This window comes from Mustela lutreola, chromosome 11 (assembly GCF_030435805.1).
Source record: "Mustela lutreola isolate mMusLut2 chromosome 11, mMusLut2.pri, whole genome shotgun sequence".
Classification (NCBI taxonomy): domain Eukaryota; kingdom Metazoa; phylum Chordata; class Mammalia; order Carnivora; family Mustelidae; genus Mustela; species Mustela lutreola.
Genome location: NC_081300.1, coordinates 61,837,730 through 61,863,661, shown reverse-complemented (window position 1 = coordinate 61,863,661; position 25,932 = coordinate 61,837,730).

Sequence of the window (25,932 nt, the reverse complement as noted above, 5' to 3'; positions counted from 1 at the left end):
GCCAGTCCTACCTTTCAGAAAGTGGTTGTTTTTCTGTTTCCAGAATTGCTGTTCTTCTTTTCTTCGATCTGCCGATGGATTTGTAGGTGTTTGCAATCTTTAGATAAGCTATCTAGCTGATCTCCGGCTAGCTGATGTAGTCTCAGCCTACTACTTCTCCGCCATCTTGACTCCTCCCTCCTAGGGAGGGAAATTAAAAAAAAAAAAAAAGCATTATATATAAAGAAAAAATCCTAAGAAATATCATGTGGTGAGGGAAAGCCACAGGGAACGTACCCGACTAAGAGGGAAAAGGAGTTGGAGATTTGGAGATTGAGAACATGCCAATCAAAAGATGCTGAGAATGTATCCCTAAGTTTCTTTTTTTTATGCATTAAATGTTTATTTTTTATTATGTTATGTTAGTCACCATACAGTACATCATTAGTTTTTGATGTAATATGCCATGATTCATTGTTTGCATATAACATCCAGTGCTCTAGGCAAAATGTGCCCTCCTTAATACCCCTTAACCAATCCCTTCCTCTTAGGAGCTGCTAACTACATAAACCAACTGTTAGACAAAATAGAGACATATTAATAATAATATGTTAATAGTAGGAGACTTAAACACTTCACTCTCAGCAATAAGCTCATTTAAGCAGAAAATCAACAGAAACAAGGGCTATGAATGACACACTGGACCAAATGGACCTCATAGATCTATACAGAACATTCCACCCTAAAACAATAGAATACTCACTCTTCTCGAGTGCACATGGAATTTTCTAACAAATAGACTACATACTGGGTCACAGATCAGGTCTCAACTAATACCAAGATAGAGATTATTCCCTGCGTATTCTCAGACCACAATGTTTTGAAACTGGAACTGAATCACAAGGAAAAATTTGGAAGAAATTCAAATACTTGGAAGCTAAAGATCATTCTGCTTAAAAATGTTTGGGTCAACCAGTAAACCAAAGAACTTAAACAATTCATGGAAACCAATATGAATGAAAACACATCTGTTCAAAACCTATAGGTTGATGCAAAAGCTGTCCTAAAGGGGAAATACATAGCTATCCAAGTCTCAAAAAACCAGAAAAATCCCGAATTCACCAATTAACTTCACACCTTAAAGAACTGGAGGAAAAACAACAAATGAAACCTGAGCCATGCACAAGAAGAGAAATAATTAAGATTAGAGCAGAGATCACTGAGTTAGAAACCAGAAACACAATAGAGCAGATCAACAAAACTAGAAGCTGGTTCCTTGAAAGAATTAAGAAGATTGATAAACCATTTACCAGACTTACGCAACAGAAAAGAGAAAGGACCCTAATTAATAAAATTATGAATGAAAGGGGAGAGATCATGACTAATACCAAGGAAATAGAAACCATGATTAGAAATTATTATCAACAACTATATGCCAATAAATTAAACAACCTGGAAGAAATGAATAACTTCCTGGAAACCTATAAACTACCATGACTGAAACAGGAAGAAATTGACAATATGAATAGACCAATAACTATTAAAGAGATTGAAGTAGTGATCAAAAACCTCCCAACAAACAAGAGTCCAGGACCTAATGGATTCCCTGGGGATTTCTACCAAATATTCAAAGAAGAAATAATACCTATTCTCGTGAAGCTGTTTAAAAAAATAGAAACAGAAAGAAAACTTCCAGACTCATTCTATGAGGCCAACATTACTATGAGGCCAACATCCCCAAAACAGGCAAAGGCCCCATCATGAAGGAGAATGTCAGACCAATATCCCTGATGAATATGATGCCAAAATTTTCAACAAAATCCTAGCTAATAGGATACAACAGTACATTAAAAGGATTATTATATGACCAGGTGGGATTTATTCCTGTAATACAAGAGTGGTTCAACATTCACTAATCAATCAATGTGATAGAACACATTAATAAGAGGAGAGAGAAGAATCACATGGTCTTCTCAATTGACGCAGAAAAAGCATTTGACAAAATACAGCTTCCTTTCCTGATTAAAACTTTTCAGAGTATAGGGATAGATGGAGCATTCCTCAATTTCATAAAAACCATCTCTGAAAATCCCACCATAAATATCATTCTCAATGGAGAAAAGCTGAGAGCCTTTCCCTTAAGATCAGGAACATGACAAAGATGCCCACTCTCACCACTATTGTTCAACATAGTACTAGAAGTCCTAGTAACAGCAGACAACAAAAAGAAATGAAAGATATTCAAATTGACAAAGAAGAAGTCAAATTCTCTCTCCTCACAGATGAAGTGATACTTTATATGAAAAACCCAAAAGACTCCACCCCTAAATTAATAAAACTCATACAGCAATTCAGTAATGTGGCAGGATACAAAATCAATGCACAGAAATCAGTTGCTTTCTTATATATGCTAACAATGAAAGTGTAGAAAGAGAAATTAGATCATCAATTCCATTTATGATAGCCCCAAAAACCATAAGATACCTTGGAATAAACCCAACAAAACAGGTGAAGGATCTATACTCTTCTAAGATTCTTATTACCTGGAAGACACAGGCTCTATCCTTCCTTCATCCCTGGATTTGTGCTCTGCTGCCCAGTGCTTTATTCCCATGGTGGAGAATGTAGAGAATAATAAAATTTAAATGAATGAAAAGAGAGGGAATGCCTGTCTGCGGACCAGACCTTCCCTCTCATTGAAGAGGACAGCCTCCTCATGACACAGGATGGCCAATGGAGTCTCTCTCCAGGGCTTTGAATCTGACTGGCTACTGCAAGAACCAGGGAGTCCTAAGGTCTGGCTTCCAACTATGCTGTACAGCCAGGAGAGGTCTGTGTGTCTCAAAGTGGCTAGACATGAAGCAGCACAGAAAGGATAAGCTTGACCCATGACGTCACAAGACTGCATTACAACACACGTTATGAGCAAGCCATGGAAAAAACAAAAGTCCTAGAAATATATTTATCATCCAAGGAACTTAGCATCTAAGCAGTATTTCCTACAGTGCAGGCCATGACCCATCTACATTAACTTTACCTGAGAAGCTTATTACAAATACAGATTCCAGAGGCTCCTTCAGGCCTCTGAATCAAAACTGTAGGGGACTGGGCCTAGGATTCTGTGGTTTTAATTGGCTCCTAGTCTTAGGCAAGTTAAAGTTTGAGAATAGCTGTGCATTGAGTATACTATATGCCAGGCACATCATGTAGATACATTTGTACATATAAAAGGAAAGTGTTATCCTGATTTTATTATAGGCATAGAAACGGAGGTTCAATATAATTAATATGCTCAAGGTCACGCAGCTAAGAAGTGGTGACACTAGAATTTTACAAGTCTAACACCACCATTGCTTATGAAAAATAAATTTCTAATAAAGAAAAATTAAAAGGGGATGAATTAGAGCTCTAAAAGTACCTTGGCTTGGATTTCTATTTTCAGAAAGTAGAGATCAAGAGAAGGCTATTTTCAGAGAAAAGAAAAAAGGAGTGATATTTTTAAAGTGTTTCCTCATATTAAAACTTCTTTGAGAATTTTTTAGAGTATTGGTCTCATGGATAACATCTAATACAGACATCTAAGAGTTAAACAACGCAATGTTTGCCCTTTCTCCATGGGTGCCAGCGCCCCTGCTGAGTTTCAGGAGGGACACCAGGATGAGGAAACCCCATTTTATGCTCAGGGAATTTATAATCAAGTGAATCAGAAAGAGATAAGCCCAGAGTGGTGATTACATAACCCAGGATGTAATAAGGAAGAAGAAAAAAGAAGGAAGAAGGAGGAAGTAGAAAGGATGAAGAGGAAGAAGAAAGAAGGAGGAGAGCAAGGAGAATGAGGAGAAGAAAAAACAGGAGGAGGAGGAGAAGGAGAGGACAGGGAGAGGAAGGGGAAGAGAAAGAGGAAGGAAGAAGCAGCAGGAGGCAGAGGAGAAGAAGGAGAAGAAGCCGTAGTAGTAGTAGTAGTAGTAGTAGTAGTAGTAGTAGTAGTAGTAGCAACAACCATAGGAATTGAGGGGGGGAAAAACCAGGCATGTGTCGAAGGTACTGGCAAAATCCCAGAAGAACTTGGAGTTCTGCCCAGATGGCTGAACTGGAGTGAGTGACAGACAGGAGGAACCACTTACAGGGAGAGACCATGTGGGTCTGCAGGGCAGGGGAGGTAAATCCAAGCCCAAGGAGGGATAAACACCCATGCCAGCAGAAGATGGGGCGAGGAGTGGCTGTTGTTAGAACTGAGGGAGAAAGCAGGGATTTAGGCAGCCTCTGTCTCCTCTTGTCACACCTTCTGTTAGCTCCTCTTTAGCAATCCTACCTGAAAGATGGATCTGTGAGGGGAAGTATTCACAGACTAACCAGCACAGCCTAGAAGGTGAAGACTGTGGGGTAACTTCTGCCACACAGGCCCCAACTTGCTCCCAGAGAGGAGGTTTGAAGACTGAGTAGGAATTAGATAAAGAAAATAGAAAAGTGAGTCTCAGAGCAAAGTAAACCATGTGAATGAAGGCAGAAAGACTAGATAATTCAGTTCAGAATCCTGCCACTGGTTAAAGGTGTCTATAACTACAAGAAGAAAAGCCCTGACTGGAGATACTTTGTACATAATGAGCTTGATCCTGAAAGTCATGGGGAGACAGAAAACAGGGAAATTACTTTATTCAGGACCAGGCCTAGGGTGGAGGCAAATGAGACACTCATACTGAAAATCTGAGATCCAAAACCTCAGTAATTGAAATAAGTTAATGTAATGCAATATTTTTAAAAAATCAAAATTAATGCAAAAGTACATGATAAATACAATATCAAAATCTGAATAAAGGCAGAATCAGAGTTTGTGATTTTTCCTTTATAATATGCAGACTAAAATAGCACAGTGACTGCAGCATAGAAGACAGATTGGTATCAGGAGCAAGGAAGTCAAGGAATGGGACTTTGACCACCCAGGTCTGTGCTGCCTCACTGAGTGGCTAGTGTGCCCCACATATGGCTATTTAATATTTGAATTCTTAAAATCATCTCATCTTAATTAACTTAAATTTTTTGTTTTTTAAATATTTTTTTAAAGATTTTATTTATTTATTTGACAGACAGACAGAGATCACAAGTAGGCAGAGAGGCAGGCAGAGAGAAGGGAGGAGGCAGGCTCTCCGCTGAGCAGAGAGCCTGATGAGGGGCTCAATCTCAGGACCCTGGGATCATGACCTGAGCCGAAGGCAGAGACTTTAACCCACTGAGTCACCCAGGCACCCCATGTTTTTAAAAATTTTTTTAACTTAAATTTTTCAAATTGATACACAATGCAGCAGTTAGAAGACTGATATATTCTTGAAACAACTTAGGTATGTGAATCTTTTTCCAGCTGAATTTTATGAACTCTTAAAGATCAAGTATTTTTTTGAAAATTTAGCATTTGAAAGTTGTTTGCAATAGTAAAACGCTTGCCAAATTTTAAAGACTTAATATAAATAAAAGAATTTGAGCTATTTCTTTAATAGTTTTTATATAATTTATATAATAATATATATAGTATAATTTATTACATGAAAAGTGACTTCAATTTGTATATACTGGACTCAATATTTCCAAAATTAAATTCACCCAACTCTTCAGGCTTTTTTAACATGGTTGCTAGAAAATGTTAAATGCTATATTGGCCTGCTTTCTGTTTCTACTGGCAGCACTGGGCTAAGTGGAAACCAGAGCAGTCTAGACTAAGATAATGGCAAAGGGATGACAGGTGTGCCGATGTAAGGAATATGGACGTGGAATCTGAGACCCTTGGCTGGCTCCCTAGAGGCAGAGCCTGAGATGGGGATCCTTACATAAGTGATTTATGGGGGAGTCTCAGAGTAACCTAAGCAGGAGTGAGGAAAGCAGGAGAAGGCAGAAGTGGAACACAAATGTGGTTTCAGGGTAAGTCTGGCTTCAGCTTGTTCTCAAGGTAGATGTGAAGTTAATTTGCATCTCACTCCAGAGGTGAGAGAGCTGGACTGCCATACCTTCTACCTCAATCAATATTGGCAGCAGGCCATGCAGGGGTGAGGAAATGTAATCCCGTAGGCACCTTACAGTTGACAGCTCCCTTCAGCCAAGAGTGGCCTTCCAGAAAAGAGTGGAAGTGTGGGTATCACCAGCAACCAAGCTGATAGACAGGTGCACCAGCTCCATAGAGTGGACAAGGTAGCATCTCTTACAGTGGCTGTGAGGCTGAGGGGAAAGGAATAATACCCTGGTTTTCTGCCCTGGAAATTGGGAGATCGTGGGTCCATTCACCCAAAGGAGAACTATAGAAGCAATTGCAGGCTTAGCATAAAAAGTGAGGAACTTGTTTTGTATGTGTTAAGTCTGAGGTGCTTGTGAGCCATTGCCATGGGGATGTCCAGAAGGCCACTGGACATAGAGCTCTGAGCAGAGAGATGGAAAGAGAATGAGTCATCATTAGGAAGTGACCCCTGAAGCCAAAGGTTTGGATGAGGTAACTTAGAATAGGTATCCAGAGGAAGAGCAGAACCTTGGGCCAACACCTTGGGAATGCTGACATTTACTGTGTGTGGAGGCAACAGGAGAGAGAAATGAGAAAATGGACCCACAGAAGCCAAGGGAAAAGGAGGTACCAAGGAGAAGGGAAGTCTCAACAGACCAGTGGCCCCCCAAAAATCAAGCAAGGTACAACCAAGAAGGCACTGGTTTTGACAGAGCAGTTTTTGTGTCATGCATGGTGAAAGCCAGACTGCTGTAGCTGAGAAGTGGATGGAGGTGTGGCAGACTCTGCAAGTAGTCAAATTCCACACCTGTGTTCTTCCTTTCTTCTTTATTATCAGAACTCCAGTTTTATCCATGTAGCACAGTTCTGTCCAACAACTTCTGTGATAAAGGAAAAGAAAGCAATTGAATAGAAGTAAGGAGGATATGTGTGACTAAGATGAATTGTTGCAGTGAGGGGACCACGAGAAGAGATTGTCTGTTTGAGTTCACTGTTTTGGGATGGAGGAGGCTTGAGGAATTAAGATTGGCAGCCTTACCTACTAAATCCTATCTGATGAACATAGGGGAAAAGAAGGGAAAATAAAATAAAACAGAGGAGATAAGATGGCAGAGTAATAGGGGGACCCTGAACTTGCCTCCTCCTTTGAACACAATTAGATCAACATTCAACTATTTTAAACAACGAGGAAGAGGACTGGAGGATTAAGGAAACAATCTGCATAGTTGGAGTGAGAGAACTTGGCAGACACAAGGTTAGGAGCCCTGAATTAGAGGACAGCAAAGCTGCACGGCCAGAAAGGGGAGGAAACTCATTTCAAAGAGCAAAGTCAGAAAGAGAAAGAAAGTGGGAAAGAGTGCATCTGGTTCCAGCTGCACAATAAGCTGCAGGGAGAAGATACCCCTAGAGCTCTCAGAGAGAGATCACTCCCCTTTCCCAGAGCCATTTGGAAAACTGCATTTTGTCTCTCCAAAGATAAAAGGTCAACTGGAGAGCCATGGAGCTCAGCAGCAGTGTCAGAAGTGTGAGCAGAGGGTAGAAAACCTCTTAAATTTTCACTGTGAGTCACAATAGGTTTACCTTTGTGTGCTTGCCAAGCAGCCACTTTCCTGGGACTGAACTGAGCAAGTTCCAGAGACGGAAGCAGATAGCAGATAACCTGGCTGCCGCTTTTTGAGAGGGATAGAAGTTGGACTCTCTGCCATGGATTTACTCAATATAGATTTAGATATAATGTCAGAACTAGAATTCAAAAGAACAAAAGATATTAGCTGGGCTTGCAAAAAGCATAAGACTGTAGAGAATCTCTAATTGTAGGAATAAAAGAACTAAAATCTAATCAGGCCAAAATTAACAATGCTATTACTGAGATTCAGTTTTTAAAAATGGAGGCTCTAACTGCTACAATAAATGAAGCAGAAAAGAGAGTCAGTGACATACAAGACAAAATGATGGAAAGTAATAAAGCTGAGAAAAAGAGAGAAAGATATTACTGGATCATGAGAGGAGACTTCAAGAAATCAGCAATTCCACAAAGCACAATAACATTTGAATAATAGGGGTCCCAGAAGAGGAGAAAAGAGAGAGGGGGCAGAAGTTTTATTTAAATGAGTTGTAGCTGAGAACTTCCCTAATCTGGGGAAGGAAATAGGCATTCAAGTCCAGGAGGCATAAAGAAGCTCCCTCAAAACCAGTAAAATTAGGTCAACAGCTGAACATATAATAGGGTTGTTTGCAAATTTCAGAGGTAAAGAGAAAATCCTGAAAGCAGTTCCAGACAAGATATCCTTAACCTATAAGGATAGAAACATAAGGCTGGCGGCAAACATCTCCACAGAGAGCTGGCAGGCCAGAAAGGACTGTAACAATATATTCAATACGCTAAATGAGAAAAACATGCATCCAAGACTACTTTATCCAACAAGGCTGTCATTCAGAATAGAAGGAGAGAATAGAGTTTCCAGGACAAACAGAAACTAAAGGAATTCACAAACACAAAACCAACCCTGCAAGAAATATAAAAGGGGATCCTTTGAACAAAAAGAAAACCCAAGGGGCTCCTGGGTGGCTCAGTGGGTTAAGCCTCTGCCTTCAGCTTGAGTCATGATCTCAGGGTCCTTGGATGGAGCCCTACATCAGGCACTGCTCAGCAGGGAGCCTGCTTCCCCCCGACCCCCGCCTGCCTCTCTGCCTGCTTGTGCTCTCTCTTTCTGTGTCAAATAAATAAGTAAAATCTTTAAAAAAAAAAAAAAAAGAGAGAGTGAGAGCCTAAAGGTAACAAAGACCAGAAAAGAACAGAGATAATCTACTGAAACAGTAGCTTTAAGGCAATGCATTGGCACTAAATTAATATCTTTCAACAATTACTCTGAATATAAATGGACTAAATGCTCCAATGAAAAGACACAGGGTATCAGATTGGATTTAAAAAAAAAAAAGGCCAATCAACTCATTTTAGACCCAAAGACACCTCTAGATTGGAACTGAGGGGGTGGAGAACAATTTATCATGCTAAAGGACATCAAAAAAGCTGGAGTAGCAATCCTTATAGCAGGCAAACCAGATTTTTAAGCCAAAGACTGTAATAAGACACAAGAAAGAACATTTCATCATAATAAAAGTGTCTATTCATCAATAACATCTAACAATTGTAAATATTCATGTCCCTAACTTGTGAGCAGCCAATTATATAAACCAATTAATAACAAAATTAAAGAAACGCACTGATAATAGTATAATAATAGCAGGGGATTTTAACACTCAATTCACAGCAGTGGACAGATCATCTAAGCAGAAGATCAACAAGGTAACAAACATTTTGTTTTTGTTTTTGTTTTTTTTTTAAGATTTTATTTATTTATTTGACAGAGAGAGATCACAAGTAGGCAGAGAGGCAGGCAGAGAGAGAGGAAGGGAAGCAGGCCCCCTGCTGAGCAGAGAGCCCCATGCGGGACTTGATCCCAGGACCCCGAGATCATGACCTGAGCCGAAGGCAGTGGCTTAACCCACTGAGCCGCCCAGGCGCCCTGGTAACAAACATTTTGAATGACACACTGGACCAGATGAAAGTCACAGATATATTCAGAGCATTCCATCTTAAAGCAACAGAACGCACATTCTTCTCAAGTGCACATGGAACATTGTCCAGAATATAACACATACTGGATCACAAATGAGGTCTCAGCCAGTACCAAAAAATTAAGATTATTCCCTGCATATTTCCAGACCATGATGCTTTAAAACTTGAACTCAATCACAAGAGAAACTTGGAAGGAACACAAATACATGGAGGTTAAAGAGTATCCTGCTAAAGAATGAACAGGTCAACCAGGAAATCGAAGACAAATTAAAAAAAAATACATGGAAACAAATGAAAATTAAAAACAACAGTTCAAGACCTTTGGGATTCAGCAAAGGCAGTCCTAAGAAGGAAACATATAGCAATATGAGAATGTCTCAAGAAAAAAGGAAAGTCTCAAATAGACAACCTAAACTTGCAACTTAAGGAGCTGAAGAAAGAAGAGCAAACAAAGCCTAACTCCAGCAGAAGAAGAGAAATAATAAAGATTAGAACAGAAATCAATGATATAGCAATTAAAAACCTGGAGAACAGATCAACCAGACTAGGAGCTGGTTCTTTGAAAGAATTAATAAGATTGATAAATCCCTGGCCAGACTTATCAAAAAGAAAGGAGAAAGGACCTAAATAAATAAAATCATGATGAAAGATGAGAGACCACAAACACTGAAGAAATACAAACAAGTCTAAGAGAATATTATGAGCAACTATATGCCAACAAAAATTAGACAATCTGTAAGAAATGGATGTGTTCTTAGAAACTAATAAACTTAACCAAAACTAAAAGAAGAAGAAATAGAAAACCTGAAACAGACCCACAACTAGCAAGAAAGTTAAAGCAGTCATCGAAAATTTCCCAACAAACAAGAGTCCAGGGCCAGAAGGCTGCCCACTGGAATTCCACCAACACTTAAAGAATTAATACCTAGGGGCGCCTGGGTGGCTCAGTGGGTTAAGCCGCTGCCTTCGGCTCAGGTCATGATCTCAGGGTCCTGGGATCGAGTCCCGCGTTGGGCTCTCTGCTCAGCAGGGAGCCTGCTTCCTTCTCTCTCTCTCTCTGCCTGCCTCTCAGTGTACTTGTAATTTCTCTCTGTCAAATAAATAAATAAAAAAATCTTAAAAAAAAAAAAAAAAGAATTAATACCTATTCTTCTGAAGCTGTTTCAAAAAGTAGAAATGGAAGGAAAACGTCCAAACTTGTTCTATGAGGCCTACATTACCAGGATCCCAAAAGGAGACAAAAACCCCATCAAAAAGAATTCAGACCAATATCTCTGATGAACATGGATGTCAAAATACTCACCAAGATATTAGCCAAAAGAATCCAACAATATATGAAAAGGATTATTCACCATGACCACATGAGATTTATTCCTGGGCTGCAAGGGTGGTTCAAGTTTTGCAACCCAATCAATGTGATACATCACATTAATAAAAGAAAGGACAAGGACCATATGATCGTCTCAATTGATTCAGAAAAGCATTTGACAAAATACAGCATCCTTTCTTAATTAAAACTCTCCACAGGGTAGGGATATAGGGAAAAAACCTCAAAATCATCAAAGCCATCTATGAAAAGCCCACAGCGAATATCATTCTCACTGGGGAAAAATTGAGAGCTCTCCCTTAAGGTCAGAAACACCACAGTGATACCCATTATCACCACTGAGCATACATAAACATTCATGTACCTGAAAAAACACCCATGTAATGAAGGGCCCCTCGACAACTGCCAGGGATTGCTCACAACAATTTAACTAATTGTGTTGTAATATCAGAGAATTTAATGACTAAAAATAATTCAACTGCTTCCAAAACTCTTAGTGGATCTGTATATCTAAAAATTAGAAAATCCTCAAAGTAAATGCCATAAAGGAAAACATTCTTTTTTATTTGCTAGGGGTATGAAAAATTAAATCAATGGACTTATTCCAATACATTTGAGTGGATAGATCAAGGATAGGGCCTGGAAATATGCATTTTTCATATAACTTAAAGTGATTTTTTTTTGGAGAGCGTTTTTTTTAAAAGATTTTATTTATTATTTGACATACAGAGAGAGAAGTCACAAGTAGGCAGAGAGGCAGGCAGAGAGAGAGGGGGAAGCAGGCTCTCTGCTGAGCAGAGAGCCCAATGTGGGACTTGATCCCAGGACCCTGAAATCATGCCTGAGCTGAAGGCAGAGGCTTTAACCCACTGAGCCACCCATGCGACCTGGAGAGCATTTTTTAAAAATTTATTTTAGTTTACTTTTTTTTCAGTGTTCCAAGATTCATTGTTTATGCACCACACTTGGTGCTCCATGCAATACGTTACCTCCTTAATAACCCACCACCAGTCTCACCCAGCTTCTCACCCCTCTCCCCTCCAAAACTCTCAGTTTGTTTCTCAGAGTCCATAGTATCTCATGGTTCATCTCCCACTCTGATTTCCCCCAATTCACTTTTCCTTTCCTTCTCCTAATGTCCTCCATGTTATTCCTTATGCTCCACAAGTAAGTGAAACCATATGCTAATTGACTCTCTCTGCTTGACTTATTTCACTCAGCATAATCTTCTCCAGTCCTGTCCATGTTGATACAAAAGTTGGGCATTCATCCTTTCTGACAGAAGCATAATATTCCATTGTATATATGGGCCATATCTTCTTTAACCATTTGTCTGTCAAAGGGCATCTTTGCTCTTTCCACAGTTTGGCGACTGTGGCCATTGCTGCTATGAACATTGGGGTACATATGGTCCTTCTTTTCACTACATCTGTATCTTTGGGGTAAATACCCAGTAGTACAATTGCAGGGTCATAGGGTAGCTTTATTTTTTTCATCTTATTTTATTTAATTTTTTTTTCAGTATTCCAAGATTCACTGTTCATGCACCATACCCAGTGCTCCATGCGATATGTGCCCTCCTTAATACCCACTGCCAGGCTCACCTAACCCCCCATGTATATTGTATTGCACAAGGTGCTCACATATACTATTCCAATTGCCACAAGAGCAAGATTGAAGAACCCTTAAATTTAGGAAGGCACCATTGCCTGTTGGGGTGCTTGCTGCTTCATGGATACTGCATTGTGCTGGGTTTATTTTCAGATGTTGCCACAAATTCCTAACCTTAAAATTGAGGAACTCCAAAAGCTGAGTCCTCCTCTAGCTGCCACACAGACTGGAGTGTCAGGTCTCTGGGACTGAGTATTCAGGAGCATTCAACACGTTTCCACTTTTTTCTATGTTGCTAGAGCATTCAGTATCCAGTACAGAGTACCAGCTGTGTATAGGTATCGGCAACATCCATTTCTGGAATAGGTTTGTCCAAAGGGATGAAGAGTAACTATCCTCCTAGTGTCATGGGACAAGTCTGATCCACTGACAGGGCACTGACAAACAATCAGGCACCGGAGTCATTCAGATAAAACTATCTTGTGTCCAGGACATTATGCTGACATTATAACTAGGGGCATTCAATAAATCACTGTCCTCTTTCCCTCTGAGTTTGCTGAGCCATAATTAGCCATAATTAGGCCTGTTTGCAGAATAATGGGAAAGTGCTCCAACGGAATGCTCATTGCTGTGTCTTGGGCATCTGTGGGGTTAGCATGAGGCCTCCTCACAGCACTCTACAAATGTTGTTTGTTCTGGTCACAAACTTCTCTGCTGTTGTCTGTTTGCTGCAATGGAGATTCCTTCCCTGATCCAGTGGGATACAAGAGGTCTTGCCCCTGAAGACCAGTGGCTCAATGTTTAATGACAAAGGGGATGAGAAAAGAGTATCAAGATCCCGCTCCCTAAATAACAAAACAACACACACACACACACACACACACACACTCACACACATGGCCCAATTAATAAAAGATTGCCAAACTCTTAGTCAGTATTAATGGGCTCTTTTGAGAGCTGCTACTTATCAACAGCAAGAGGTTTCATGCTCAAAACAAAATATTTGAGTGATAAAGCTGACACCATTGTTGCTGTCTTGAATATGAAGCCCAGGTTGAGAGGAACACCCTTAAAAGAGAGGTTGCTCATGGGGGCTTAAGTGGGTAGAAGAAGAATCAATGAAACAAGATGGAATTGGGAGGGAGACAAACCATAAGTGACTCTTAATATCACAAAACAAACTGAGGGTTGCTGGGGGGAGGGGTTTGGGAGAAGGGGGTGGGATTATGGACACTGGGGAGGGTATGTGCTTTGGTGAGTGCTGTGAAGTGTGTAAACCTGCTGATTCACAGACCTGTACCCCTGGGGATAAAAATATATGTTCATAAAAAATAAAAAATTAAAAAAAAAAAAGAGAGAGAGAGAGAGAGAGGTTGCTGCTCACAGCAGAGGTCACTTACCCCCATCAGGAGCTCATCTTGTAAACATTTAAGGGAAGAAAAGGAGATGAAATGCTTGGGGACAGACAGGGGGCAGAAAAAAAAGAAAAGAGGAAAAGAAGGAAAATTTTACCACCTAGAATAAACCTCTGTAAGAGATTTGATTAAGAGGAAAGAGAAGGGGTGGAGGGACTGAAATGATTTATTCTGAGACAGAGGCCCCTCTCACCCAGGCATAGCCTGCAGCCCCCTTTTTTTCCTATCAGACAGAGACAAAAACTAAAAATCAAAGCTTCAGGTGGCTATTGGCCTAAAACACACACATCAAAATCCTAAATGTGGGAAGGGGACAGGAGAGAAGGTAATTAAAGAAATTATATGTAAATATAACATAATAAAACAATTGAAACAAAGGTACATAATTTGACTCAATTGGAAACCAAAATTTGTATATTCAAATAATTTACATAAAAGATTATAAGACCACTAATTGGCTTTTGGGTCTCTACAACATAGGTTCTAAATTAACTTTAGCATTTGCTACAATGTACCAATTGACAGAACCTTATAAACTCCATCAGTCCTGGGGTTGAGATTATAATTATACCTATGAATCCCATGAAATTTAAAATTTGTATCACATATATTCTTAGGAATGTAGCTAACTATAAAATAGAGGGCGAAAAAGGTATATCTCACAGCATTGCCTAAGTTTTCCATATTTATAGTATGGATTTCTCCCCTGACAAAGATAAAATAGTTAATATGACCCAAAGTAAAGATCCCTAATCATTAAAAGGGGGAGGTGATCATCTCCACTGTTATGTGACAGCCCAATTGTGGCTGTTGTTAAATCTGGAAAAAAAATAAATGGTGCCTCATGGTGAAGGACTATGACCTGAGTGCTGTGGTTCCCATACCCAATAGCCAATGTTATTAAAATTACTAACCCTATAATATCAACAACCTATAAATATTTTGCTTTTACAGATTTGGCTAATATATTGTATTCATTGCCTGTTTCAAAAGCTTCTCAGTTGTAGTTTGCCTTCACCTCTGAAGGAATACAGCTATATACCTTAGCTGTGCTATCTGGGGTCACCTTAGTAGCTTCGCCACTCCATACAACCTTTGCAGACAAGGTCTTCACTGCATATGCTATTCTCCAGGAGCACAGGTATGACATTACATTGAGGACATCCTCCCCCAAGAAGATACATTTATTATGGACAAATAAGTCTAACATTTATCATCTTTTGGGGTTCTGATGACAATACTTCATCATTTACAAATTTTAGTTCCAAGTTAAAATCAACAGACAATCCCACCAGTGCCCTCAAAACCCCTTACTCTTGAAGCTCTGGCAAGCTCTTCTCCAGGCTCCTGGAGTCTCAAGTCCACTTATAATGGCCAAAATTGCACAAGGGCATTTTATGCAAGAAACTTCCCCTCTTGACCTCATGTTTAAAACCGCAAATGTCTACATATCGGAATCTTCCAAGAATAGAGGCTCTTATAGACCTTGAGTCTGTGACCATCCATTCTCAGCTACCCAATATGCTTTGGTTCTTGGAAACAGCACTCCTTAAGACAAGATGGAGCCAAACCTGGTCCCTCTGGTATAGTCCACATGCAGGAGGTGGTAGCCTCCCATTAGTCCCTTAGTCCTTAGACCCTTGCTAGCAGGATCACTCATTTCCCAGAATCCTTGGCTACCTATAGCATCCTTTGGGCTTAAGTGAGTAAACAGCAATGGGAGTTCATGGACTATATAAGTGACAGTGATAACCACCACACATGATAGAGCCCAGGGGAATGTGCTGCTTTCCCTCATCCAGGATGTCTCTAATAAAGACAAGACTCTAAAACAACATACTGGGCCAAACTTTGGGCAGTCATCTTAGTACCAGATGCCCCAATCAACAAGTGGCCCCATCTTCACATTTATTATAAACTACTGGGCCATTGCCTAAATGTTGTCCCCTTCAGGGTAAAGAAACTTGGGAATCTCTTGCCTCACAAATACACAAATATAAATTAAAATTGTCCATGTCTTTACACATACTAAGGCCACAATACTAAGCTTTTCCAGGAGACTCATTCCCTTCAGAGTTACAGATTTACTAATAGTAATCAAGACATGCATTTTACTTCTCAAAAATAATACTGGGCTCTTAGAAAAGACACTCAATGAACTTTCATGTCCCTAATAGGCCCCAGATCACCAGTTAAATTGGGAGACATATTGGTCTTCTGGAACAACTCCTCTGTAAGTCGTCTCCAAAACAAACCCTAAATAACACTCTATCTTGCCCTAGGCCTTAATCTGTCTTAAATTTAGGCCCCTTCACCAACTCACATCTCATACCAACTTTAAAAACTTTCTCGTTGCCCTATTCTATACTTAAAGAGGTATATGTCTTGACTTCATGTATATTAAAACTCAATATATATTAATAGTGTTTACTCTTATATTTATAAAATTTCAATCTTGCTCCCATCCCATAAGAAAGCTCATAATACAATATGGCTGGAGGTAGTGGGCTCCAGTCAAAGGTAACTGACTCAACAGCATTTTCATGGATCCAAGCCCCTTTTGTCTTCTGTTTTTATCCTTAAGCTTTTCCCCTCATGGTGGCAAGGTGGGTATTATATAAGCTTATTCCAAAACTATTTCCAGAGACAGGGAAGAAGAGGAGTTTCTTCTCATAAAACTTTTTATCAGAAAGCAAACCTTTCTCAAAAACCACTAAATATTGAAGAGGCTACTGCCTAGGTTCCCCTCTAGGATTCTGATGGATTCCTGTCTCATGTTGAGGTTTTTTTGTTTTTTTTTTGTTTTTTGTTTTTTTTTTTTTTTGGATATCCAATAGGCCTCTTAATCTTAAATGTCTAAAGCAAGTCTTAATTTCCAAAGACATTCTTCCATACCTGTTCTTTCCCCAGTATTCCCCCCCTTTTTTTTTCATTTTTTAAAATTTTCAGCATAACAGTATTCCTTGTTTTTGCACCACACCCAGTGCTCCATGCAATCCCTGCCCTCTCTAATACCCACCACCTGGTTACCCCAATCATACTAAATTTAAAAAAAAAACACTAAATAGACCTTCTTATATTTCATCAACCAGGATTGAGTCACATATCTGTGATAGACAATAACTAATGTCACCTGCCCCCAGAGATGTGCACATCCTCTTCCCCAGAACCTGTAGGTATGAGACTACTTGTGGCAAGACATTTGTCAGATGTGATTAAAGATCTGGATGTGGGAAGATTATCCAGATTATCCAGTGGGCTCAATATAGTCACAGAAGTCCTTAAAGTTGAAAGCAGGAGGGTCCTAGCTCTTCCCACACTGGAAGTGAAACCACAGTCCACCTTTTTTTTTTTTTTTTTTTTTTTCAGTCTTTGAACAACTATGGTTCAAGGGACATCTCAAATAATGTGTGAAGTTAGTAACTTCCCTTCAGTTCATAGGAGTTCCTGAGAGCTGTGGAAATAAATGAATGCCACCATCACAAGAAATAGAAGCTATCTGCCCAGAGCTTGTTGGAGCAAGTGAGTTGGAGAAAGTGAATCTGCACCATCACAGGCCTCTGGCAGACAATCAGGAGCAAAGATGGTGAAGCTGGCAGTCACTTACCAAGTCGTGGTTGTTCTGGGCCAGGGCTGCCGAGGTCCTGTCTTGCAGGGCTGGCTACTGCAGAAGGTGTGGGTCAGAGTTCTATTGTCATCTATGGTCTGGCCATTGTCTTTTGTACATTCAGCCTCTCAGGGTTAACTTCTCACTGATGCCTCTCACCCCAGCTACATGTTGTCACAGAATTTTGTATCCATTCAGCTCACAGGGACCCCCAGATCCTGGAGAAAGGACTAGCTATGAGTTGGCCTAGGGGCTGGGCAGTCAGAGTCAGGAGGAAGGGAGACAGATTGGAATAGCACTTTGGAGGGTTGTAGTCAGACACTAGAGAAACTGGAAGAATTAAAAATTGGATACAGATGAACAATTTGGGAAAGGTGACATAATCCAGCCTAATCTGCAGGTAGGGACCAAAAATGGTTTTTCCAAAGTGTGTGTGTGTGTGTGTGTGTGTGTGTGTGTGTGTGTGTGTGTGTATGGGAGGATCTTCACCAAACAAGACAGTGTGCATATCCATCAGTTACTACCATATACAGAGTTACAATAAACAGAGTTAGGATCTAATAACCTGGAAGAGTGTGCTATAGACAATGCATGATTTTCCACTGAAACAGAAGATTTTTCTCTATACCTCTTTGAAAGGGATAGTCCAAGAGTATATTTTGTTGTTGTTGGAAGGAAGATGGGTAAATGGAGTGTAGGATGGTGAGGAAGATGCAGGGAAAAGTTGCCACTGGAAGGAAAAATTTACATATTTGCATTATTTACTGGGCACCCACAGTGAGAGAACTCTGGAGCACTCTGAATTATGCCCTGTGCCAGAGAATTGGAAGGAATTTCCAGCTAATGAACTTCAGCCACTAGAATCCCAGAGAGGAGGGGTTTCCGTCCTTTATTAATGCTTCTGTTCATTTTAAGTGTAGGGATTCACTGCCAACATTTAAGGAAATTAAAAGCTTCAGACAACTGCTAATAGGGACCATTTGCTGCATTAATAACACAAATTAAATGTTATAGGAAACATCTCCTGTCAGCATGCCAGGTTAGCCCTGAATAATTTTAAAAACTGCAACAATCTGTGGTAAAAATAAAAATCATTGTTAAAAGTCCTTAAATGCCCTTATATTTTCTTCAGTCTCACAAGCAGGAACAGCAACTTTAGCTTTCGTGAGGATTGGTTGTTTTCATAGAGCGGTTGGAGTAATGGTGAAGTGGAGAGGAGTGGGAGTGCTTTCTATTCTAGCAAGTTTGCAAAGATCTCTGAAAAAAATTACTTTTTTGATCATCTTCTAGGTTTGAGTTCAGAACAATACACAAACTTAACCATTCTAATCTCTGTGGTTAAAAATTTATATTTCTAGGTGTCTGAAAATTATACCTTTATATATATATATTTTTTTACATTTTCTAGTATAAATTATAAACTTCCTATTAACAAAAACCAAGTGTTTCACTTCTAGAGTAACCTGATCACACAATCAATTGCTCCAATGGTCCAAGCTCTTGTAAATATTTTAGGTTTTAAGGACCAAATGGTCTCTATTGTATATTCCTTTAAAAATTTTTTTATTTCTTTTCAGTGTAACAGTATTCATTGTTTTTGCACCACACCAAGTGCTCCATGCAATCCGTGCCCTCCCTAATACCCACCCCCTTGTTCCCCCAACCTCCAACCCCCTGCCCCTTCAAGACCCTCAGGTTGTTTTTCAGAGTCCATAGTCTCTCATGGTTCACCTCCCCTTCCAATTTCTGTCAACTCCCTTCTCCTCTCCATCTCCCCATGTCCTCCATGTTATTTGTTATGCTCCACAAATAAGTGAAACCTTTAAAAATTTTTAACAGTAGTTTGTAGATCCCTATCTTGCCACTCTTGCCCCTTAGCAGTTACTCACAGTTTCCATCTCCCAGCCCCAAGCAATTATTAATCTACTTCCTGCCACCATAGCAGGGGTCTGCTATCATGGACCAGATCTAGACTGTGGCCTGTTTTTGTAAATGATTTCATAGAAACACTATTTTGTAGAGTTTCATGCCTGTTCATTTAGTACAGTCTGCAGCTACTTTCTCCCAACAGCTGCAGAGCTTAGTTAAAACAGGCTATATGGAAAAAAAAAAAAAAAGCCTAAAATATTTACTCAATTGCCCTTTACAGAAAATGTTTGCTGACTACTGTCAGGCATTTGTCTTTTCTGGCCATATCATGTTCATGGAATAACACAAAATGTCCTCTTCTGCATCTAAACCTCTTTCATTCAGCATCCTGTTTTTGAGGTTCATCCATGTTTTATCATGTATAAGAAGTTCATTCCTTTTTATTGATGAATATTCCATGGTAAGGATACCACATTTAGTTTATCCATTCACCAGCTGATAAACATGTGGATTGTTTCCACACTCCAGCTGCAAGAATAATGTTGTGAATATTGACATACAAATCTTTTGTGTAAACATGTTTTCATTTCTCTTGGGTAGACACATAGGAGTAGAATTTCTGGGTCATATGGTAAATTGATGTGTAATATTTTAAAAATGTTAAACTGGAGTTCCTCAATCAGTTAAGTGTCTGACTCTTGATTTCAGCTCAGGTCATGGTCTTGGGGTCCTAGGATCAAGTTTCACATTGGTGCTGGGTGTGGAGATTGCTTAGGATCCTCTCTCTCCCTCTGTCCTTCCTCACCAACCTGCAGACCCCTGCCTCTCTCCAAGTCAAGCTGCTTTCCAAAATGGCTATGCTGTCGTACATACTTACCAGCAACGTATGAGGGTTCTCTTTTCACCACATCTTCCCCAACACTTGTTATTGTTTGTTCAGTTTGGTGATGCCATTCTGTTGGATGAAGAGTGGTTTTAATTGGGATTTCTGATGAATGATGACCATTTTTTAGCCATTTGTATGTCTTCTTTCATAAACATCTGTTCAAATATTTTGCCCATTTGTAAACTGGATTGTTTGCTTTACTGAGTTTTAAGAGTTCTTTGCATATTCCAGGTCATTGGTCACAAATATGATTTGCAAACATTTTCCCCATTCTGTAGGCTATGAATTTCCTAATGGTATCTCTTAATGAACAAAGTTTTTAATTTTGACAAAGTCCAATTTATCAATCATTATTTTAATGGATGTTTCTGGTATTATACCTAAAAAAATCTTTGCCTAACCCAGGGTCACGAGGACTTTTTCCTATGTTTTTTTCTAAAAGTAGTTTCACTTCTTAAATTAGGTCTTTAATCCATTTTCAGTTAATTTTTGCATATGGTGTAAGGTAAGGGTTAAAATTGTCCTATCGCTATTTGTCAGAAAGGCTATCCTTTCCTTATATGCTTTCTCTCTTGAAAATCAATGGACTTATATATGAGTTTATTTTTGTATTCTACATTATCTTCCACTGATATGTATGTCTATCTTTATGCTAATGCCACACTGTCTTGATTACTGTACATTTATAGTAAATTTTGAATCAAGAAATGTATATTCTCTCACTTTGTTCTTTTAAAAATAAGATGCTGGAGGAGGAGGAGGTAAGATGGTGTAAGGGTAGGGGACCTTTTTTCATCCAGTCCCTTGAATTTAGCAAGATAATTATCAAATTATTCTGAACATCCATGAATTCAACCTGAGATGTAAGAAAAGAATATCTGGAACTCTACAAGTAGAAAAGTGGCCACTTTTTGCAAGGTAGGAGGTGTGGGGAAGTGAACCTAAGGGGAGATGTCAAAAAATAAATAAAGGGAGGAGGAAGCCTCCATAAGCTGGCTACTAGAAAGTGATACATCTCCAGAACACAAAATTAGAATCCTTAAAAATCTGCTTCAATGAGAATTATCCCTACCTGAAAGACACTCAGGGGATGAAATGGGACACTGTGGTCTCAGGATCCCTGGGAGTCAGAGAATTAATGTGAGGGCCTGAGTCAATAGAGTTCCCAAGCAGGGGAGCAGGGTTAACTGGTCATATTCAGCATGCCAGGAGGGGTGTCTCAACTAAGTTCACCAGAAACCAGGAGCTGGGCTGAAGGGGTGCCTGCTCCCTGCCTGAGAATGCTGAAGAGGACTGGAATGCCAGAACCCTCCACCATCTCCAGAAGGGATGGATTGGGTGCACACACAACTGGGCAACAGCTCTCAGGATGGTAGCCCTGGAAAAGACTGTGAAGGGTGACCCTCTGTCGACCTCTGGGAGGGGCAGAGTGAGTAGCATAGGATCCAGCAACTACTCCAGCACTGCAGGAGTCTGTAGAGATAGTCCCAAAATCGTAAAGAAAACAAAACATATAACCAAAAATAAAATTGAATAGAGTGAACAGAAGCCAAAATGAAGAATATATCTATAAAATGTAAATGTAAAAAATGAAAGTTAAAAACAAGGCAGACTATCTACAGAAATAGGGACTTCACAGGCAATGCAATGGCACTAAATTCATACCTTTCTTTAGTTACTCTGGATGTAAATGGGTTAAATGTGCCGATCAAAACACACATGGTATTGGATTGGATAAACAAGTAAGACCCATCTATATGCTGTCTAAAACAGAATCATTTTAGACCTAAAGACACAACCAGACTGAAAGTGAGGGCATGGAGAACTATTTATCATGCTACTGGACCTCAAAAGAAAGCTGGGGTAGCATTCTTCATATCACACGAATTAGATTTTAAACCAAAGACTACTAAGAGTTGAAGAGGGACACTATATCATACTAAAAGGATCTACCCAACAAGAAGACATAACAATTGTAAATATTTATGCTCCTCACTTGGGAGAAGCCAACTATATAAGCCAATTAATAACCAAATTAAAGAAACACATAGATAATAATACATTAATAGTAGGGAAATTTAACATCCCACCCACAGCAGAGATATCATCTAAGCAGATCAACAAAGAAACAAGGACTTTGAATGACACACTGAACCAGATGGACTTCACAGATATACACAGAGCATTCTATCCTAAAGCAAAGGATACACATTCTTCTCAGGACGTCTGGGTGGCTCAGTCAGTTAAGCATCTGCCTTTAGCTCAGGTCATGACCTCAGGGTCGTGGGATTGAGTAGCACATTGGGATCCTTGCTCAGTGAGGAGCCTGCTTTTACCTCTGCCTGCTGCTCCCCCTGCTTATGCTCACTCACTCTCTCCCACTCTTGCTTGTTCTCTCTGACAAAAATAAATAAATAAAATCTTTGGGGGGAGGGAGAATATATGTTCTTCTCAAATGCATATGGAACTTTTTCCAGAATATATCATATACTGGGTCACAAATCAAGTCTCAACCAACAACAAAAGATTGAGATTATTCCCTTCACATTTTCAGACCACAATGCTTTGAAACTGGAACTGAATCACAAGAGGAAATTTTAGGAAGGAAAACAAACAGTTGGAGGTTAAAGAGCATCCTACTAAAGAATGAATGGGTCAACCAGGAAATTAAAGGATCATTTAAAAAATTCAGGGAAACTAGTGAGAATGAAAACAGAACGGCTCAGCAATGAGCCTGCTTCCTCCTCTCTCTCTCTCTCTGCCTGCCTCACTGCCTACTTGTGATCTCTCTCTCTCTGTCAAATAAATAAATAAATAAAATCTAAAAAAAAAAAATCACAATATACCTAGAAATAATTGGAACCAAAGAGGTAAAGGATCTGTACTTGAAAAACTAGAGAACACTTATTAAAGAAATTTAGGAAGACACAAAGAGATGGAAAAACATTCTATGTTCACGGATTGGAAGAATAAACATTGTTAAAATGTCTATGCTACTCAAAGAAATCTACACATTCAACTTAATCCCTATCAAAATACCATTGACATTTTTTATAGACCTGGAACAAACAATCCTAAAATTTTTATGGTACCACAAAAGACCCTGAATAGCTAGAGGAAAGTTAACAAAGAAAACCAAAGCTAGGGGCATCATGACATCTAACTTCAAGCTATATTACAAAGCTGTGATCATCAAGACAGCATGGTACTGGCACAAAAACAGAAACATAGATCAATGGAACAGAATAGAGAACACAGAAATGGAATGTCTACTCTGTGGTCAGCCACTCTTCGACAAAGCAGGACAGAATATTCAAAAGAAAAAAGATAGTCTCTTCAACAAATGATGCTGGGAAAATTGGAAAGCCACATGCAGAAGAATGAAACTGGACCATTCTCTTACACCATACAAGATAAAATAAAAATGGATGAAAGACCTCAATGTGAAACAGGAATCCATCTAAATCCTAGAAGAGAACATAGGCAGTAACCTCTTTGACATCAGCCACACCAACTTCTTTCAGGACATGCCTCTAAAGGCAAAGAAACAAAATCAAAAATTAACTACTATGACACCATCAAGATAAAAATCTTCTGCACAGCAAATGGAACAGTCAACAAAACCAAAAGGCAAGCTATGGAATGGGAGAAGATATTTGCAAGTGACATCAGATAAAGGCCTAGTATCCAAGATCTATAAAGAACTTATTAAACTCCACATCCAAAAAATAAAGAATCCAGTCAAGAAATGGGAAGAAGACATGGACACTTCTCCAAAGAAGACATTCAAACAACCAACAGATACATGAAAAAAAAAATGCTCATCATCATTCATAATCAGGGAAATACAAATCAAAACCACAATGATATACCATCTCACATCTGTCACGATGGCTAAAATTAACAAAAAAATAGCAGGTGTTGGCAAGGATGCAAAGGGGAACCCTCTTACACTGTATCTATTTGGTGGGCATGCAAGCTGGTACAGCCACCCTGAAAAACAGTATGGAGTTTCCTCAAAAAGTTAAAAATTGAACTAACCTATGATCCAGCAATTGCACTACTGGGTATTTACTTTAAAGATATAAATGTAGTGATCTAAAGGGGCACTTGCACCCCAACATTTATGGCAGCAATGTCCACAATAGCCAAACTGTGCAAAGAGTGATGTCCTTTGGTAGATGAATGGATAAAGAAGATGTGGTATCTAGTACTCAAATCAGAAAGGATGAATACCTACCATTTACATCCACTTGGATGGAACTGGATTGTATTATGCTAGGTGAAATAAGTCAATCAGAGAAAGACAATTCTCATATGGTTTCACTCATAAGTGGAACATAAGAAATGGTGCAGAAGGTAATAAGGAAAGGGAAGGAAAACTGGATGTGAAGAAATCAGAGAGGGAGACAAATATGAGAGACTAGAAAATAAACTGAGGGTTGCTGAAGGGGAGGTGAGTGGGGATGGGGTAACTGTGTGATGGGTATTGAGAGCACAAGATGTGATAAGTGGTGGGTGTTATATGCAACTGATGAATTGTTGAACACTACATTTGAAACTAATGATGTACTATGGGTTGGCTAATTGAATTTAAATTAAAAAAAAAGAAAAACTGATGCTGTGAAAAATTGGAACCTGGGTCTTTTTCATTAATATGTAATTTAGCATTAGTTTGTCAATTCCTGAAAGAAAAAAACAAACCCACTTACTGAATTTTGTAGGGATTGCATTGAATCTTTAGATCATTTTGGGTAAGTTGTGATCTTAACAATATTGAGTCTCAATCCATGAACTTGAAATGCTTCTTCACTTAGGTCTGTAATTTTCCTCAGCAATAGTTTGTTGTTTTGAGTTACAAACTTTACAGTTTTGTGTTAAATTTATTCCTGAGTATTTTATTATTGTAAACTGAATCTTTTTAAACCTGTTAGTTGTTCATAGCTGGTAAATAGAAATACAACTGCTTTTTGTATATTGATCTTGTACCTAATAACTGCTGAACTCAAAACTTTTTCATGTGTGTGAATATTGTAGGATTTTCTATTTATAGTTGTCTGAAAATAAAAGAGAGTCACTCATTCTTTTCCAATGTGGGTGTGTTTTACTTCTTTTTCTTGCATGATTATACTGGTTAGAACCTCCAGTATAACATTAAAGAGAAGTGGTGAGAGTGAATATCCTTGTCTTATTCTTGATTTTTATCTATCTTCATTATCACGTTAGCTGTGGATTTTTATAAATGCCTTTCATCAGGTTGAAGAGGTTTGTTCTAAGTTTTATTATGAGGGATGTCAGATTTTTGCAAAATGCTTTATCTAAGAAGGGCATGTATCGATGGAGTACTGGGTATGGTGCATAAACAATGAATCTTGGAACACTGAAAAATAAAATAAAAAATACTTTATCTACTGAAGGGATCATGTGCTTTGTCTTTATTCTATTAATATAGCATATTACATTAATTGATTTTCAGATGTTAAACAAACTTTGCATTACTGGAATTATAACCTACTTAATCATGGTGTGTAATTCTTTTTATACACTTCTGGATTCTACTGGCTATTTTGCTGGGGATTTTTGGATCTCTATTCATGAGATATCTGTCTTTAGTTTTCTTGTGATGACTTTTACCGGCTTTGGTATTAGGGCCTCATAGGAGGAGATAGGAAGTACTC